Below are 16,975 nucleotides of genomic sequence, written 5' to 3' on the forward strand. Positions count from 1 at the left end.
TTCCGATCTTAATGTGTCTAGCTTCATCTGCCAGCCAGTGGATCATGTTATAACTTTCTCTGATACATTGAAGAGCCCATTGTTAAACTTTTGTTCCTTATGCAGCTACTTACAGACTGTGTTCAAGTCACCTTTTAACTTCTCTTTGTTAAGCTAAATAGATTGAGCTCCTTTAGTCTATCAGTATAAGGCAGATTTTCTAATCCTTTAATCATTCTCGTGGCTTTTCTCTGGACTCTTTCCATTGTATCAATGTCCTCCTTGAACTATAGACACCAGAACTGCACAAAATATTCCAGCCACGGTCACACCAGTGCCAAACACGAGAGGTAAAATAACCTCCCTGCTCCTACTCAAGATTCCCCCAGTTGTACATCCTGGATTGAATTTGTTTTTTTGGCTGTAGTGTGGCACTAGAAGCTCATGTTCAGCTGATTATCCACTATGACCCCCAAGTGTTTTTCGGAATCAGTGCTTCCCAGCATTGGGTCCCCCATACAATATGGATGGCTTGTCTCTTCCTCCAAGATGTACACCTTCACATTGAGCCGTATTAAAACACATGTTGCTGTGGGACCGATGGACTAAGTGAGCTGCCCAAGGTCACAGAAGAGGTCTGTGGAAGAGCCTGGAACTGAAGCCAGGACTTCTGAGTCCGAGGACAGCACTTTAAGCCCTGAATCATCTTTCCTCTCTGGGACAAATGACTGAGGTCGGGGCAGCTAGCAGGTCAGCATGCTGAGATTACCAGAAACTCAGGGAGTTACACTCCTGTAACATCATAAACAGTGTGGTGGAAAATTAACCACACTTTGTCTTTGGATCAGAACAGGCCTGAGGCTCCTTTATTGATTACAAATGCAGGGGGGTAACAGCTCGAAGTAGCTGCCCCCCGATGCAAAGCACACACAGCTTTTTAATGCTTAAAACCACAGACAAATTACACATACTTCCGTATTAATTACCTTACTTGAAATACATTGCAAAATTAACACTGGTCAGAAGCAAAAACAAGCGTCTCCCCCACTAGGCCCCCTCTTGTTATTCACTGTCTGTTCTTTTGCGGTCAGCGACCTTTCTAACACAACTGTTGCGGCTATATATTTCATAAGCTTGACTCTTAGAAATTTGTTCTGTCCCCATAGAATCATAGAATCATAGAATATCAGGGTTGGAAGGGACCTCAGGAGGTCATCTAGTCCAACCCCCTGCTCAAAAGCAGGACCCATCCCCAATTAAATCATCCCAGCCAGGGCTTTGTCAAGCCTGACCTTAAAAACTTCTAAGGAAGGAGATTCCACCACCTCCCTAGGCAACGCATTGCAGTGTTTCACCACCCTCCTAGTGAAAAAGTTTTTCCTAATATCTAACCTAAACCTCCCCCACTGCAACTTGAGACCATTACTCCTTGTCCTGTCCTCTTCCAACACTGAGAATAGTCTAGAACCATCCTCTCTGGAACCACCTCTCAGGTAGTTGAAAGCAGCTATCAAATCCCCCCTCATTCTTCTCTTCCGCAGACTAAACAATCCCAGTTCCCTCAGCCTCTCCTCATAAATCATGTGTTCCAGACCCCTAATCATTTTTGTTGCCCTTTGCTGGACTCTCTCCAATTTATCCACATCCTTCTTGTAGTGTGAGGCCCAAAACTGGACACAGTACTCCAGATGAGGCCTCACCAATGTCGAAGAGAGGGGGACGATCACGTCCCTCGATCTGCTCGCTATGCCCCTACTTATACATCCCAAAATGCCATTGGCCTTCTTGGCAACAAGGGCACACTGCTGACTCATATCCAGCTTCTCGTCCACTGTCACCCCTAGGTCCTTTTCTGCAGAACTGCTGCCTAGCCATTCGGTCCCTAGTCTGTAGCTGTGCATTGGGTTCTTCTGTCCTAAGTGCAGGAACCTGCACTTATCCTTATTGAACCTCATCAGATTTCTTTTGGCCCAATCCTCCAATTTGTCTAGGTCCCTCTGTATCCTATCCCTGCCCTCCAGCATATCTACCACTCCTCCCAGTTTAGTATCATCCGCAAATTTGCTGAGAGTGCAATCCACACCATCCTCCAGATCATTAATGAAGATATTGAGCAAAACCGGCCCCAGGACCGACCCCTGGGGCACTCCACTTGACACCGGCTGCCAACTAGACATGGAGCCATTGATCACTACCCGTTGAGCCCGACAATCTAGCCAACTTTCTACCCACCTTATAGTGCATTCATCCAGCCCATACTTCCTTAACTTGCTGACAAGAATACTGTGGGAGACCGTGTCAAAAGCTTTGCTAAAGTCAAGATACAATACATCCACTGCTTTCCCTTCATCCAAAGAACAAGTAATCTCATCATAGAAGACAATTAGATTAGTCAGGCATGACCTTCCCTTGGTGAATCCATGCTGACTGTTCCTGATCACTTTCCTCTCATGTAAGTGCTTCAGGATTGATTCTTTGAGGACCTGCTCCATGATTTTTCCGGGGACTGAAGTGAGGCTGACTGGCCTGTAGTTCCCAGGATCCTCCTTCTTCCCTTTTTTAAAGATTGGCACTACATTAGCCTTTTTCCAGTCATCCGGGACTTCCCCCATTCGCCACGAGTTTTCAAAGATAATGGCCAATGGCTCTGCAATCACAGCCGCCAGTGCCTTTAGCACTCTCGGATGCAATTCGTCTGGCCCCATGGACTTGTGCACGTCCAGCTTTTCTAAATAGTCCCTAACCACCTCTTTCTCCACAGAGGGCTGGCCATCTATTTCCCATGTTGTGATGCCCAGCGCAGAAGTCTGGGAGCTGACCTTGTTTGTGAAGACAGAGGCAAAAAAAGCATTGAGTACGTTAGCTTTTTCCACATCCTCTGTCACTAGGTTGCCTCCCTCATTCATTAAGGGGCCCACACTTTCCTTGGCTTTCTTCTTGTTGCCAACATACCTGAAGAAACCCTTCTTGTTACTCTTAACATCTCTCGCTAGCTGCAGCTCCAGGTGCGATTTGGCCCTCCTAATTTCATTCCTACATGCCCGAGCAATATTTTTATACTCTTCCCTGGTCATATGTCCAACCTTCCACTTCTTGTAAGCTTCTTTTTTATGCTTAAGATCTGCTAGGATTTCACCGTTAAGCCAAGCTGGTTGCCTGCCATATTTACTATTCTTTCGACACATCGGGATGGTTTGTCCCTGTAACCTCAACAGGGATTCCTTGAAATACAGCCAGCTCTCCTGGACTCCTTTCCCCTTCAAGTTAGTCCCCCAGGGGATCCTGGCCATCCGTTCCCTGAGGGAGTCGAAGTCTGCTTTCCTGAAGTCCAGGGTCCGTATCCTGCTGCTTACCTTTCTTCCCTGTGTCAGGATCCTGAACTCAACCAACTCATGGTCACTGTCTCCCAGATTCCCATCCACTTTTGTTTCCCCTACTAATTCTTCCCGGTTTGTGAGCAGCAGGTCAAGAAAAGCTCCCCCCCTAGTTGGCTCCTCTAGCACTTCACCAGGAAATTGTCCCCTATGCTTTCCAAAAACTTCCTGGATTGTCTACGCACCGCTGTATTGCTCTCCCAGCAAATATCAGGAAAATTAAAGTCACCCATGAGAACCAGGGCATGCGATCTAGTAGCTTCCGCGACCTGCCGGAAGAAAGCCTCATCCACCTCATCCCCCTGGTCCAGTGGTCTATAGCAGACTCCCACCACTACACCACTCCTGTTGCTCACACTTCTAAACTTAATCCAGAGACACTCAGGTTTTTCTGCAACCCACAATTGGTCAAGCACCCTTCCACCAAGTGCGTTTTTCCCTTATTCAAGCCCTGCATTTTCCTCTTATTTAATGGTGTTAAATTTGCAAATGAATTTTAGTTTTGCAGTTTCTCTTTGAAATCTGTTTTTGACATTATTTTGTTGAAGTATGGTTACTTTTAAATCTGTTAAAGAATGACCAGGGAGATTGAAGTGTTCTCCTACTGGCTTTTGTATGTTACTATTCCTGATGTCTGATTTGTGACCATTTATTCTTTTACATAGAGACTGTCCGGTTTGGCCAATGTACATGGCAGAGGGGCATTGCTGGCACATGATGGCATATACCACATTGGTAGATGTGCAAGTGAATGAGCCTCTGATGGCGTGGCTCATGTGGCTGGGTCCTCTGATGGTGTCACTAGAGTAGATATGGGGACAGAGTAGGCAATGGAGTTTGTTACAGGGAATGGTTCCTGGGTTAGTGTTTCTGTGGTGTGGTGCATAGTTGCTGGTGACTATTTGCTTCAGGTTGGGGGGCTATCTGTAAGCGAACACTGGCCTGCCTCCCTAGATTGAGAGTGAGGGATCATTTTACAGGATAGGTTGTAGGTCATTGATGATGTGCTGGAGAGGTTTTAGCTGGGGGCTGTACGTGATGGCCAGTGGCGTTCTGTTATTTTCTTTGTTGGGCCTGTCTTGTAGTAGGTGACTTCTGGGTACCCTTCTGGCTCTGTCAGTCTGTTTCCTCACTTCTCCCTATGGGTATTGTAGTTTTAAGAATGTTTGATAAAGATCTTGTATGTGTTTGTCTCTGTCTGAGGGATCGGAGCCAATTTGGTTGTATCTTAGGGCTTGGTTGTAGACAATGGATGGTGTGATGTGTCCTGGATCAAAGCTGGAGGCATGTAGATAAATATAGCAGTCAGTAGGTTTCCAGTATAGGGTGGTGTTTATGTGACCATCACTTATTTGAACTGTAGTGTCCAGGAAGTGGATCTCTTATGTGGACTGGTCCAGGCTGAGGTTGATATGGGGTGGAAATGGTTGAAATTCAGGTGGAATTCTTCAAGGGCCTCCTTCCCGTTGGTCCAGATGATGAAGATATCATCAATATAGTGCAAGTAGAGTAGGGGCATTAGGGGACGAGAGATGAGGAAGCGTTGTTCTAAGTCAACCATAAAAATTTTGGCATCCTGTGGGGCCATGTGGGTACCCATAGCAGTGCTGCTGACTTGAAGGTATAAGTTGTCCCCAAATCTGAAATGGTTGTGGGTGAAGACAAAGTCACAAATCTCAGCCACCAGGTCTGCCATGGCCTCATCAGGGATAGTGTTCCTGAGAGCTTGTAGTCCATCCTCTTGTGGAATATTGGTGTAAAGAGCTTCTACATAAATGGTGGCCAGGATGGTGTTTTCAGGAAGATCATCAATGCATTGTAGTTTCCTCAGGAAGTCGGTAGTATCTCGAAGATAGCTAGGCATGCTGGTAGCGTAGGGTTGGAGGAGAGAGTCCAAATAGCCCGATAATCCTGCTGTTAGGGTGCCAATGCCTGAGATGATGGGGCGTCCAGGGTTTCCAGGTTTATGGATCTTTGGTAGTAGATAGAATACCCCTGGTTGGGGCTCTAGGGGTTTGTCCATGTAGATTTGTTCCCGTGCTATAGCAGGGAGTTTCTTCAGCAGATTGTGTAGTTTCTTTTGGTAACCATCAGTGGGATCAGAGGATAATGGTCTGTAGAATGTGGGGCTGGAGAGTTGCCTGGCAGCTTCCTGTTCATAATACAACCTGTTCATTATGATTACAGCACCTCCTTTGTCAGCCCCTTTGATTATAATATCAGAGTTGTTTCTGAGGCTGTGGATGACATTGCATTTTGTACAGATGAGGTTATGGGGCCAGTAATGCTGTTTGTTCACCATTTCAGCCTGTGCACGTCTGCGGAAGCACTCTATGTAGAAGTCCAGTCTGTCATTTCGACCATCAGGAACAGTCCACACAGAATTCTTTTTCTTGTAGTGTTGGTAGGAGGGTTACAAGGATATTAATACTTCCCTATCTTCCCTATCTTGCCTGACACATTCAAGGATCTCATTTGCTTTTTGTTAACTCCTGCAGGACACAGGTGGCTCACAGTCATCCTGGGACTGACTAATACATCTTTCTCCTCCTTGGTCAGTTCCAGCTTACCCTTGACTGTATAAACTGGCATGTAGTGAGTTGAACTAGGGAAGATTCAGAACTGACATGATAACGGTGTAAAAGCACTTTTACAGGAATGAAATACCAGGTACTAATGGGCTCTTTAACCTAGCAGGGAAAGGTATAACAAGGACCAATGGCTGAAAACTGAAGCCAGAGAACTTAGATTTGGAAAAGAGGAACACATATTTTTGACTGTGTTGGTAATTAACCAGGGGAACAAACTCTCAAAGGACGTTGTGGATTCTCCTGATCTCTAAACCAGTATTAGATGCTGTCATAAATATAGATGGAAGGGTAAACCCCTTTAAAATTCCTCCTGGCCAGAGGAAAAATCCTCTCACCTGTAAAGGGTTAAGAAGCTAAAGGTAACCTCGCTGGCACCTGACCAAAATGACCAATGAGGAGACAAGATACTTTCAAAAGCTGGGAGGAGGGAGAGAAACAAAGGGTCTCTGTCTGTCTATGTGAAGCTTTTGCTGGAGACAGACCAGGAATGGAGTCTTAGAACTCAGTAAGTAATTTAGCTAGGTACGTGTTAGATTATGATTTCATTAAATGGCTGAGAAAATAGCTGTGCTGAATAGAATAACTATTCCTGTCTGTGTGTCTTTTTTGTAACGTAAGGTTTTGCCTAGAGGGATTCTCTATGTTTTGAATCTAATTACCCTGTAAGGTATTCACCATCCTGATTTTACAGAGGTGATTCTTTTCTTTTTACTTCTATGAAAAGGCTTCTTGTAAGGAAACTGAATGCTTTTTCATTGTTCTAAGATCCAAGGGTTTGGGTCTGTGGTCACCTATGCAAATTGGTGAGGATTTTTACCAAACCTTCCCCAGGAAGTGGGGTGCAAGGGTTGGGAGGATTTTGGGGGGAAAGATGTGTCCAAACTGTTTTTTCAGGAACCCAGATAAAGTTTGGTGGTGGCAGTGGAAGTCCAAGGGTAAAATAGTTTGTACCTTGGGGAAGTTTTAACCTAAGCTGGTAAAAGTAAGCTTAGGAGGTTTTCATGCAGGTCCCCACATCTGTACCCTAGAGTTCAGAGTGGGGAAGGAACCTTGACAGAGGCCTTCCTAAAAGATAGGCTTTAGAGGAACAGAAGCGATGCTTTAGTCAAAAAGAAATCATTGGGCTCAATATGGGGGTAAACTGGGAGAAAATTTTCCAGGAGGTCGGACTCGATAATCTAATGGTCCCTTCTTTCCTTAAATTCTATGAATCTATGATTTATTCTCTTGAGTGAATTTCTATTTTGGATGCAACTGGAGAATGTAAGCATTCAGAATAGCAACTATCACTCAACAAGAATATATGCTGGCCTAGAAGGCTCAAGATTGCTACAATGAAACCAGGATGTATGGTCTCTTTGCTCTATAAACCAGATCATTTCCTGTCATGAGAGGAATCTCACAATTTAATCATGATAGGTGTGGAGAAAGTACATAGGGAAGTGTTATTTACTCCTTCTCATAACACAAGAACTAGGGATTGCCAAATGAAACTAATAGGCAGCAGGTTTAAAACAACAAAAGGAAGTATCTCTTCACATAACGCACAGCCACCCTATGGAACTCCTTGCCAGAGGATTTAGTGAAGGCCAAGATTATAACAGAGATCAAAGAAGAACTAGATAAATTAGTGGAGAGGAGGTCTTTCAGTGCCTATTAGCCCAGATGGGCAGGGATGGTATCTCTGGCTTGCTTTTCCCAGAAGTTAGGAATGGGTGACAAGGGATGGGTCACTTGATGATTGCCTGTTCTGTTAATTCACTCTGGGGCACCTGGCATTGGCCACTATTGGAAGACAGGATACTGGGCTAGATGGACCTTTGTTCTGACCCAGTAGGGCCATTCTTATGTTCTTAATTGTCTCGCTCTTTGATCTGGGAACAGCATCCTACCAAAGATAAAAGCTTATCAACAAGCAGCACTGATTGGACACTTGAGACTCTTACTTGTGACCAGAGCTATATAGTCACCCCCAGCCTCCTTAAAATGAGTAGGTTTATTATCAAATAGAATTGGCCCAACTTATAGTCTTTTGGGAAGACAAGGAGCTCTTGGGACCCAGCCTAGTCTCTCTGTGTCTCTAAGAGCATCTTCCTATCTGTTTGTTTTTTGTCCCTTTCTTCTGGAAGCAACCTTTACTGAAACCCTGTGATCCTGGGCCCTCTCATGACATTCTTATCCATGTCTTTGTTACAGGGCCTAGGTGTGAAGCTGACCTTTGCCTTCAGTCTGCTTTCGCTCAACCAGACCATTAAAGATGAGGTCCCCCATGGCTGTTAATACATAGTTTGTCAGTTAGAACCATTTAGCCTTAATGGCTTACAATCACTGGTTCTGTGACTGTGCTGAACCTCCCTGCAGCACTCCAATATTACTCTCAGAAATCCACTACTTAACCTTCACTGTCACCCCCACATCTGCCACAGACACGAAGGGGCTGGAGTCATGGGGCTTCCCAGAAGCCAGCTGTCACAGGAGGCTGTGGTAAGAGGCCTTTTATAGACAAATGTCAGAGGTGTTGCTCTGTGGAACCCTGACACCGCCCTGATCTTAGGGTCTCAGAGTATCTAACTGCATTGACTGTACATATCCTTCCACCACTGCTGTGAGGCAGGGCAAGGCTATTATCCACCTGTGCAGAGATATCCAATGGCTTGTCCACAGCCACGCATGGCCTGGGAATCAAACTCAGCTCTCTGGAGTTACAGAGCTGTGCCCAGACAGCAGGACCAGCCTTCCAGACACATGAGCAGTGACAGGCCTGGTTGCATTCTCTGCTGCGCCAGGAGAGCTCCCCCCTGCGCTATATAGAGTGGGGATGGCCATGTGCCAGTTAGAATAATAGAATCATAGAATATCAGGGTTGGAAGGGACCTCAGGAGGTCATCTAGTCCAACCCCCTGCTCAAAAGCAGGACCCATACCCAATTAAATCATCCCGGCCAGGGCTTTGTCAAGTCTGACCTTAAAAACTTCTAAGGAAGGAGATTCCACCACATTTTACAGAGGTCACATTTTACATGTTACAGAGGTCTGATTCGCTGGCCTGTTTTCTCCCTGCCTCAGCAGAGTTTAGAGCAGCCTGGGGGCTGGGATGACATCTGCCCGTTGGTAACGGCTTCCAGGACTACAGCCCACTTTGCCCAAATCCCTGTGGATGGGGGCCATCCCAGAGTGCCCCCTTGGGATCTGAGGTGGCCCTGCAGGAACCCTGCCCGTCCCTCTAAGGTCCTTGCAATGACTTACTCTCAGCCTCGGATACTTAAAACAAGATACCCCTTTGTGGGGTGGCATTTATTTATTTATCTTCTCATTAAGCCCAGCCTCTTGCTCCTCCACTTTCCCCGAGGCTCCGCCTCTCAGCCAGGCCACAGTTGGGCCATTGTAAGAGCTGCTCTGGGAGCAAAGGTTGCTGGGGGGAGACCAAGATTCTCCACATTCCCTGACTTGTACATCCTGGGGGATAAAATGTGGAGGGTGTGGAGCATCCTAGTTCCCTTAGCAGATTTTACCAAGGCCTGGCTCTGGCTTCCAGCATGGAAAGGAGGCAGAGTCTCGGGTAAAGGGGAACAGTAGAGGTGTGGTCTTCAGGGAAGAGACAGGGCAGAGGAAAGGGCCTCAGGGGAAGAGGAAACAGGATGGAATACATGGCCATGCCCATCGCTCGTGTTTTTCCTCTCCCATGACACCAGCACTGGAGCCAGGTGATGAACTGACCCTTCACTTGACAAATGGCCCGATTATCCTCTCATGAAGGTGTTTGCTTTTCACACTGTACACAATGGGGTTCATTGGAGAGGGACCAGCAGGTAGATGTAGCCCAGGATAATCGGAAGCAAGTGAGAAGAGCTATTCCCGAATCTGTGTATCAAAGCCAGGTTGAAGTCTGATATGTAAAAGAGCACGACAGCGTAGAGGTGGGAGACGCAGGTGTTTAGGGCCCTGAGGCACTCTCTGTGGGATGTGATGCTCAGCACTGTTTTGAGGATCATCACATAAGAGAGGAAGATGAGGAACGAGTCCAACCCAACTGTGATGACTTTAGCAAACAAACCTTGGATGCTGTTCACTGAGATGTCTGAACAAGCCACCTTCAGGATGTCCGGGTTGAGGCAGTAGGAATGGGAGAGGACATTTTCTCGACAGTATCAGAACTGTTTCAGGAGAATGGGAGTATTAGTACCACCGATTTTACCACAGCCACCAGCCCATCATGGCTATTCTCGATGGAGTTAAGATGGAGGCATATCTCAGTGGGTTATGCGATGAAGAGTTCAAAGGCCATCAACAAGAGGACAGAGGATTCAATTTTTGAAAGTGAGTGGATGAAGAACATCTGAGCAAAACAGGCATCAAGGCTGATTCCCCTAGAGTTAAACAAGTATATGCCCAGTATCGTCGGTATGGTGGTTATGGATAAGCCAAGGTCCGTGACAGCCAACGTGGAAAGGAAAATGTACATGGGCTCATGGAGGCTTGGATCTGTTTTTATAAAGAACAGAATGACTGAATTTCCTACTATTGAAATAACATACATGAAGCAGAAGGGGATAGAGATCCAGAGGTGGATGTCTTCCAGCCCAAGTATCCCAGTGACAAGGAACATTACAGAGTTAAATTTAGTGTCATTGACAGCTGACATAATGTACTGGGCAGGTGCGGGGACTTTTGAACTTTCGTTCCTGAAAAGAAAAAGAACAGGAGACTAGATGATATTTAGAGAGACATCTTTCTGCTCTCAGTACAAATCTAGAAATTCCCAGGACCTCAAGGAAAATCAGCAAAAAAATGTCTTGGATTTATACCACCAATAGGAAGATAGGCACTGCCAGACTGGATCAGACCTACAGTCTGCCTAGTCCAGTAGCCAGTAAGGGATCCTGCAAAGGAAGGTGGAAGAAGCCTTGCAATAGGGAACTAAGATATACCCTGATCCCATGGAAAGTTTCCCCCTGACACCCACTTGTTAGACATATTTTTGTCATGTAAATCAGGAAGGTTTCGATCCCTTACAAAACGTTTTTGAAAAAAATTCTCAGTACTGTAATTGTATTTCCTGATTACTCGTTTAAACATCCCATCCTTCTTTGAATCCTGAGAAGCTGCTGGGCCCATTGATATTTTGTGGCTGGGAGTTGCACATGTGGAAGTATAACATTGTATATGAGAGGGCATGCCAAAACATGTTAGTAAGTATCTGAGGGAGCACACGTAGGGACAGTTAGCTTTTGAGGGAGCACATGTAGGGACAGTTAGCTTTTGAATGGAGAAGCAATTAAGATAGAGCCAGCACATCTAAGAAGCAGGCATCAGAATGGAAGGTGTGAAGGGCAATTAGTTAAGTTAACTGGAAGCTGTTAAAGGAGATTGTTAAGGGTGGCAGGTAATTGAAGATACGTGACTGGTCTCAGGGATCTCGAAGGGTGGTGACTAAAATCTTTTTCTTCTTTTGTCTGTAACTTCTCTGTAACTTGTTCTCCAGCAAGCTGTATAAATTAAGAGACACAAGCCCCACTCAGGGGGCTCACTTCTAAATGTATTAGCAGAGCAGCTTTGCTAATAAAACAGAGTGGTCTGATAAATTGTGAGTCTGAGTCAAACTTTGACACTAGTGACCTGGGAGTCAAAAAACACAGGTCACAGCCATCTATTCCATCCTGGACCCTTACATCTGAGACAAATGGACACAAATCTGACATCAGGAAGCATAACATTCCAAAACCAGAAGGAGAACACTTCAACCTCTCTGGCCACTCAGTAAAATATTTCAGGGCGGGAATTTTGCAACAGAAAAGCTTGAAAAACAGACTCCGACGAGAAACTGCTGAGCTTGAATTAATGTGCAAACTAGATACCATGAAATTGAGTTTGAATAGAGATGGGAGTGGCTGGGTCATTACACATATTGAATCTATTTCCTTAACTTAAGTGTCCTCACACCTTCTTGTCAACTGTCGAAATGGGCCATCTTGATTATCACTACAAAAGTTTTTTTTCTCCTGCTGATAATAGCTCATCTTAACTAATTAGCCTCTCACAGGTCGTATGGTGACTTCCAACTTATCTGTATGTGTATATCTCTATATCTTATTATATGTTCCATTCTATGCATCCGATGAAGTGACCTGTAGCCTATGAAAGCTTATGCTCTCATAAATTTGTTAGTCTCTAAGGTGCCACAAGTACTCCTGTTCTTTTTTCTGAGAAGACATGAGCTACTGATCTCCACTTTGTAAAGAGAGGTCCAGATGGGGTTGAAGGCCCAGAGCAAGGGGAGAGGGGCTGGTGAGGGAGGAGAGCGCAGTCGGGAAAGGAAACCAAGGCCGGAAGCAGCATTTACAAAGTGGTGCTGTTCATGGGGAGCCAGGGGAGCAATGGGATGGTGGCCCATAAAGAGCCGTATCGGTGGCTACCCCAAACTCAGAATTCCTGTTGATACAGTCAGTAAAGAGAAGGGACGTGGATGTTGTTTCTTGTTACACCTGGCCTTTCACTGTCCTGTCTCTGCCTAAACATCCAGGGGCCATGACAAAAGCTGCAGAGCTCTTCTGTTGTCGCAGTCCTGGCCCTTCCTGAACACTCTGGTTGCTGTATGATTCATGGGGCTGCACCAGCTGTGGACAGGGATTACTACTTGGGCAGAGACACCCACCCTTCCCTGACGCCTTCAGCCAGATTCTTGTGTCTGAGTGGTGTCAGAGACCTGATTAACACAGGAGCCCCCCGAGAACCCCTTCAGTCATCCCCTCCCCTACTGATGGCTCTGCACACTGCACACCTGCTGAGCCCTCTTCCCACAGAGGCAGAGCAGAACTATTTGTGTGAATGAGTGTCTGAGACACACGAGTCCTGCCAAGAGACTCAGGCCCAGATTTCCTCCCCTTCCCCCAATTTGTGCTGCCCCAGCTGATTGGAAAGTGGTGGAAATTCATCTCAACTCCCCCAGAGAGGCACGGCTAGCTCCTATCCCAGCCTAGCTCATGCAGTTTAGGGTGACCACCTAGTCAAAAGGTAAAAGCAAGACACATGAAGGAGTCCTGCCACCCTGTGACCCTGCCCCTACCCTTCTTCTCCTCCCTGAGGCTCCACCCACTCCTCCTCCTCTTCCTCTAAGGTCTTTGCTCCATCTCTCCCCCCAGAAGGCTTCATGCTCTGCTCCTCCTCTTCTCCTTGAGGGCCTGCCTCCTGGTCTTCCTGAAAGCGAGAGCTAAGCTGTGTTCAGAGCCTCCCAGGGATCCTGGCCCACCGTGGGGAACCACGGACCCACTATCTGCCCTTGGCATTGGGGGCAAGAGGAGGAGCAGGAGCAGGGGCCTGAAAACAGCCCCCATCCCATGACCCTGTCTCCCCACAGGTAGCAAAATGGAGTTTAGTGTCATGTGGTCTGATCACATGCCTTTGCATTCCCTGCTGAGTCATAGCTTCCATTATCCATAGGCTGTCTGGAGAAGTCTCAGGAAGGCTTTTCTCAGGTAGGGGATAAGCTTTTCCTGGGGTCTATTATTTCCCCAATGCACCAACAACCAGAATAGGCCCTTCATAACCAGCTGTCTAGACTGTAAGTATTTTGCCGACTGTGTGTAAGCCTGGTGTAGCTACACAGATAAATAGTCAATATTCATAACTTCAGATGCAAAAATAAAAAATGCATAGATGTGGGATCATCATATTCTGCTAATCAGAGCTTTTCCATAGACACCTCACAGGACCCGTTTTGTACAGGATGCGTTATAACTATGTCATAATCACATCACAATGATGACGATGGGGAAAGTGTCACAGAAGCCTCCTCAGCTGCCCTGGAACCTTCATGGCACATGTAAAAAGGTCAAGTTCTTCAAGAAGAGACAACGTGGTAGCAGACGGGGTGGGGGAGGGTACTGGGTTGCAGTCACAGGGGCAAGGGAGGCTCAGTCTTGTCCAGGAGCGGGGGATCTTGGAAGCCATTACCACCCAGAGGAGGTCAGCCCAGCCCTCAGGCTGCTCTAAACTCCACTGAGGCAGGGGGAGAACAGGCCAGCGAATCAAACCTCTCTAACTGGCTCCGTGCCATCCCTGCTCTCTGCGGCCCACGGGGGAGCTCTGCTGGCGCAGCAGACAATCCAGCCGGGCCTGTCACCATTCAGGAGTCTGGAAGGCTGGTCCTGTGGTCTGGGCACGGCTCTGCAATGCCATGCAAGAGAACGGGGTTTGATTCCCTTACTGTGGGCAAGCTGTTGGCTGTCTGAGCCTCTGCTCAGGTGTATACTAGCCCTGCCCTGTCTCACAGCGGTGGCAGGAGGATAAATACATTTAAGGTGCTCAGGTACTCTGAGACCCAAAGATCAGGGTACTGTCAGGGTTCCACAGAGCAACACCTCAGACATTTGTGTATAAAAGGCCTCTTACCACAGCCTCCTGTGACAGCTGGCTTCTGGGAAGCCCTGTAACTCCAGACCCTTGGTGTCTGTGGCAGATGTGGGGATGCTTGGGGCTGACGGTGAGGGGTAGGTATTGGATCTCTGAGGGGAGCGATGGAGTGTCACAGGGATGCCGGGAGTTCCAGCACAATCACGGGAACAGTGTTTGTAAGCCATTGAGGCCGAATCGGTCTAACAGCCAAACAATGGAGCAAGTGCCACTGGGGCCTCATCTTAGATATTTTGCTGAGAGAAAATGGTCTCAGGGCAAAGGTCAGCTCACTCCTTGGCCCTGAAACATCGACATGGCTGAGCACTATGGTGTCTGGGCCCAAGCTCACACAGGTGGCACCAAAGGTTGCTTTCACAAGAATGGAGTAAACAGATGGGAAGATGCTCTCAGAGACACAGGGAAAGTAGGATGTGTCCCAAAGCTCCTTGGTTTCCCTAAAGAATGTAAAAGGACCATTTTCTCCAATGCTTTGTGCTGTTTCCTAATCAACCTACTAGTTTTAAGGAGGGTGGGGGTGAGTCTATAGCTCTGGTCACAAGCATCCCAAATGGAAGAGACTGAGGTGTCCAATCAGATCTGCTTGGTGATAAGCGTTTAGCACAGATGGGGTATTGTTCCAAGCTCAAAAAGTGGGACAATTGTAAGACTCCCCCCAAGCCAGGAAAGGACCTGGTTGAGAGGGTGCAGAGATGATATATCCCGGTTTTATTGTGGCAGTCCCAATTTTTCTTGGCCAGCGTCTATCCTTGTTGAGTGCCTGTCAGCATTCAAAGGAGCAACTTGTTCAAGTTGCAGCCAAGGTACAATCCACTCAAGACAATGATTCAAAGCTCTGGTCTACACAAAGAATTTAGGTGGGATTTAGCAACCTTAAATCAGTTTGGCCCTGCACCCATTCACACTACAAAACCATTTTTTTCCTGACTTTAAGGGCTCTTAAAACTGGTTTCTGCACTCCTCCCCAACGAGTGGTTTAGCACTGAAGTCGACCTTGCTGGGTCCAATTTGGGGAAGTGTGGACGCAATTTGACAGTATTGTCCTCCGGGAGCTATCCCAGAGTGCTCCATTGTCATCGATCCGCACAGCACTCTCAACTCAGATGCACTGGCCAAGTAGACAGGAAAAGCCTCGCAAACTTTTGAATTTCATTTCTTGTTTGGCCAGTGTGGCGAGCTGATCAGCACAGGTGACTATGCAGTCCCAGAATCACAAAAGAGCTCCAGCATGGACTGAACAGGAGGTACTGGATCTGATTGCTGTATGGGGAGATGAATCCGTGCTAAAACTCCATTCTAAAAGACAAAATGACAAAACATTTGAAAAATTCTCCAAGGGTATGAAGGACAGAGGCTAGAACAGGGACCCGCAGCAGTGCCACGTGAAACTTAAGGAGCTCAGGCAAGCCTACCAAAGAACCAGAAAGGCAAAGGGCTGCTCTGGGTCAGAGCCCCAGACATGTCGCTTCTATGATGAGCTGCATGCCATTCTAGGGAGTGCCCCTCCAGCTAGCCCAGCCCTGTGCATGGACTCCATCAATGGACTCTCACACAACAGGGATGCGGATTTGGGGGATGAGGAAGATGATGATGGGGAGGAGGTTGAAGCACAGTAAGCAAGCGGAGAAGCCATTTTCCCTTACAGCCAGGAACTGTTTCATCTCCATCCCAGAGGCTATCAAAGATTAGAAGCTGAAATAAACCGCACTTTTGATGAAATTTTCTCTGAGCTCTTGCGGGCCTCCCACTGAAAAAACTTGCAGGCTGAAAGAACTCAGCACAATGCCTTGAGGGAGACAATGTCAGAGTCCAGGAAAGCACAAATCAATGCGAGGACAGGAGGGACAAGCGAGAGGATAGATGGCATCAGCGTGATGAGAGGAGGCAGGATGCAATGCTGAGGCGACTGGAGGATCAAATTAATATGCTCTGGCATATGAATGAGGTGCAGAAAAGGCAGCAGGAGCACAGACCACCGCTTCAGACCCTGTGTAACCAACTGCCCTGCTCCCCAAGTTCCATACCCACCTCACCCAGACGCCCAAGAACATGGTGGAGAGTCCATCCAGACACCCAACCACTCCACCCCAGAGGACTGCCCAAGCGACAGAAAGCTGGCATTCAATAAGTTTTGAAGTACAGTGTCGCCTTGTCCTTCCGTCCTCCCCTAGCGAAAGATTTGGCCTCCTGCCGTTTGCCATTGGCCATGATGGGAGTTAAAGCTGGTGTTCAGTAAGTCAAGCAGCTGAGGCTCCCTGTTGGCCAAGTGGGCCCCAGGGGAAGATGCCAGCAGGCTTCATAAAGGGAGATGCCTCCCGTTCTGAACAGATACTGCCTGCAGCCTGTGCAGCCTTGCCGATGACTCCTTGTCGTTTAGGGTGAAGACCTCGAGTGTCAGCGGCTCCTCTTCTAGCAGGAATTGGGTACGTTGGCAGGTTTCACTCTCTTTAAAATGCGAAGCGAATTGGAAAGGCTGGAAGCTGTTTCCATTGGCAGGTGTTCTGTTCAGCAGCAGAGGACTCAGCAGGGCTGTTAGGGGTCACTCAGTGATGGGGCTGGAGGACAGGCAGCACTAGGTAGCTTGGAAACCCCTCCCCCACATCTGCCCATGCTGGGTGGTGGG

The 16,975-nt window shown here is 47.2% G+C and overlaps 1 pseudogene; it reads right to left on the minus strand.

Annotated features, from left to right (window-relative positions):
• Nucleotides 1-9,663: 9,663 nt before the first annotated feature.
• Nucleotides 9,664-10,585, minus strand: LOC140896812 (olfactory receptor 51G2-like; annotated as a pseudogene).
• Nucleotides 10,586-16,975: the final 6,390 nt, after the last annotated feature.

The sequence above is a fragment of the Lepidochelys kempii genome, chromosome 1 (assembly GCF_965140285.1).
Source record: "Lepidochelys kempii isolate rLepKem1 chromosome 1, rLepKem1.hap1, whole genome shotgun sequence".
In the NCBI taxonomy this organism is placed as follows: Eukaryota; Metazoa; Chordata; order Testudines; family Cheloniidae; genus Lepidochelys; species Lepidochelys kempii.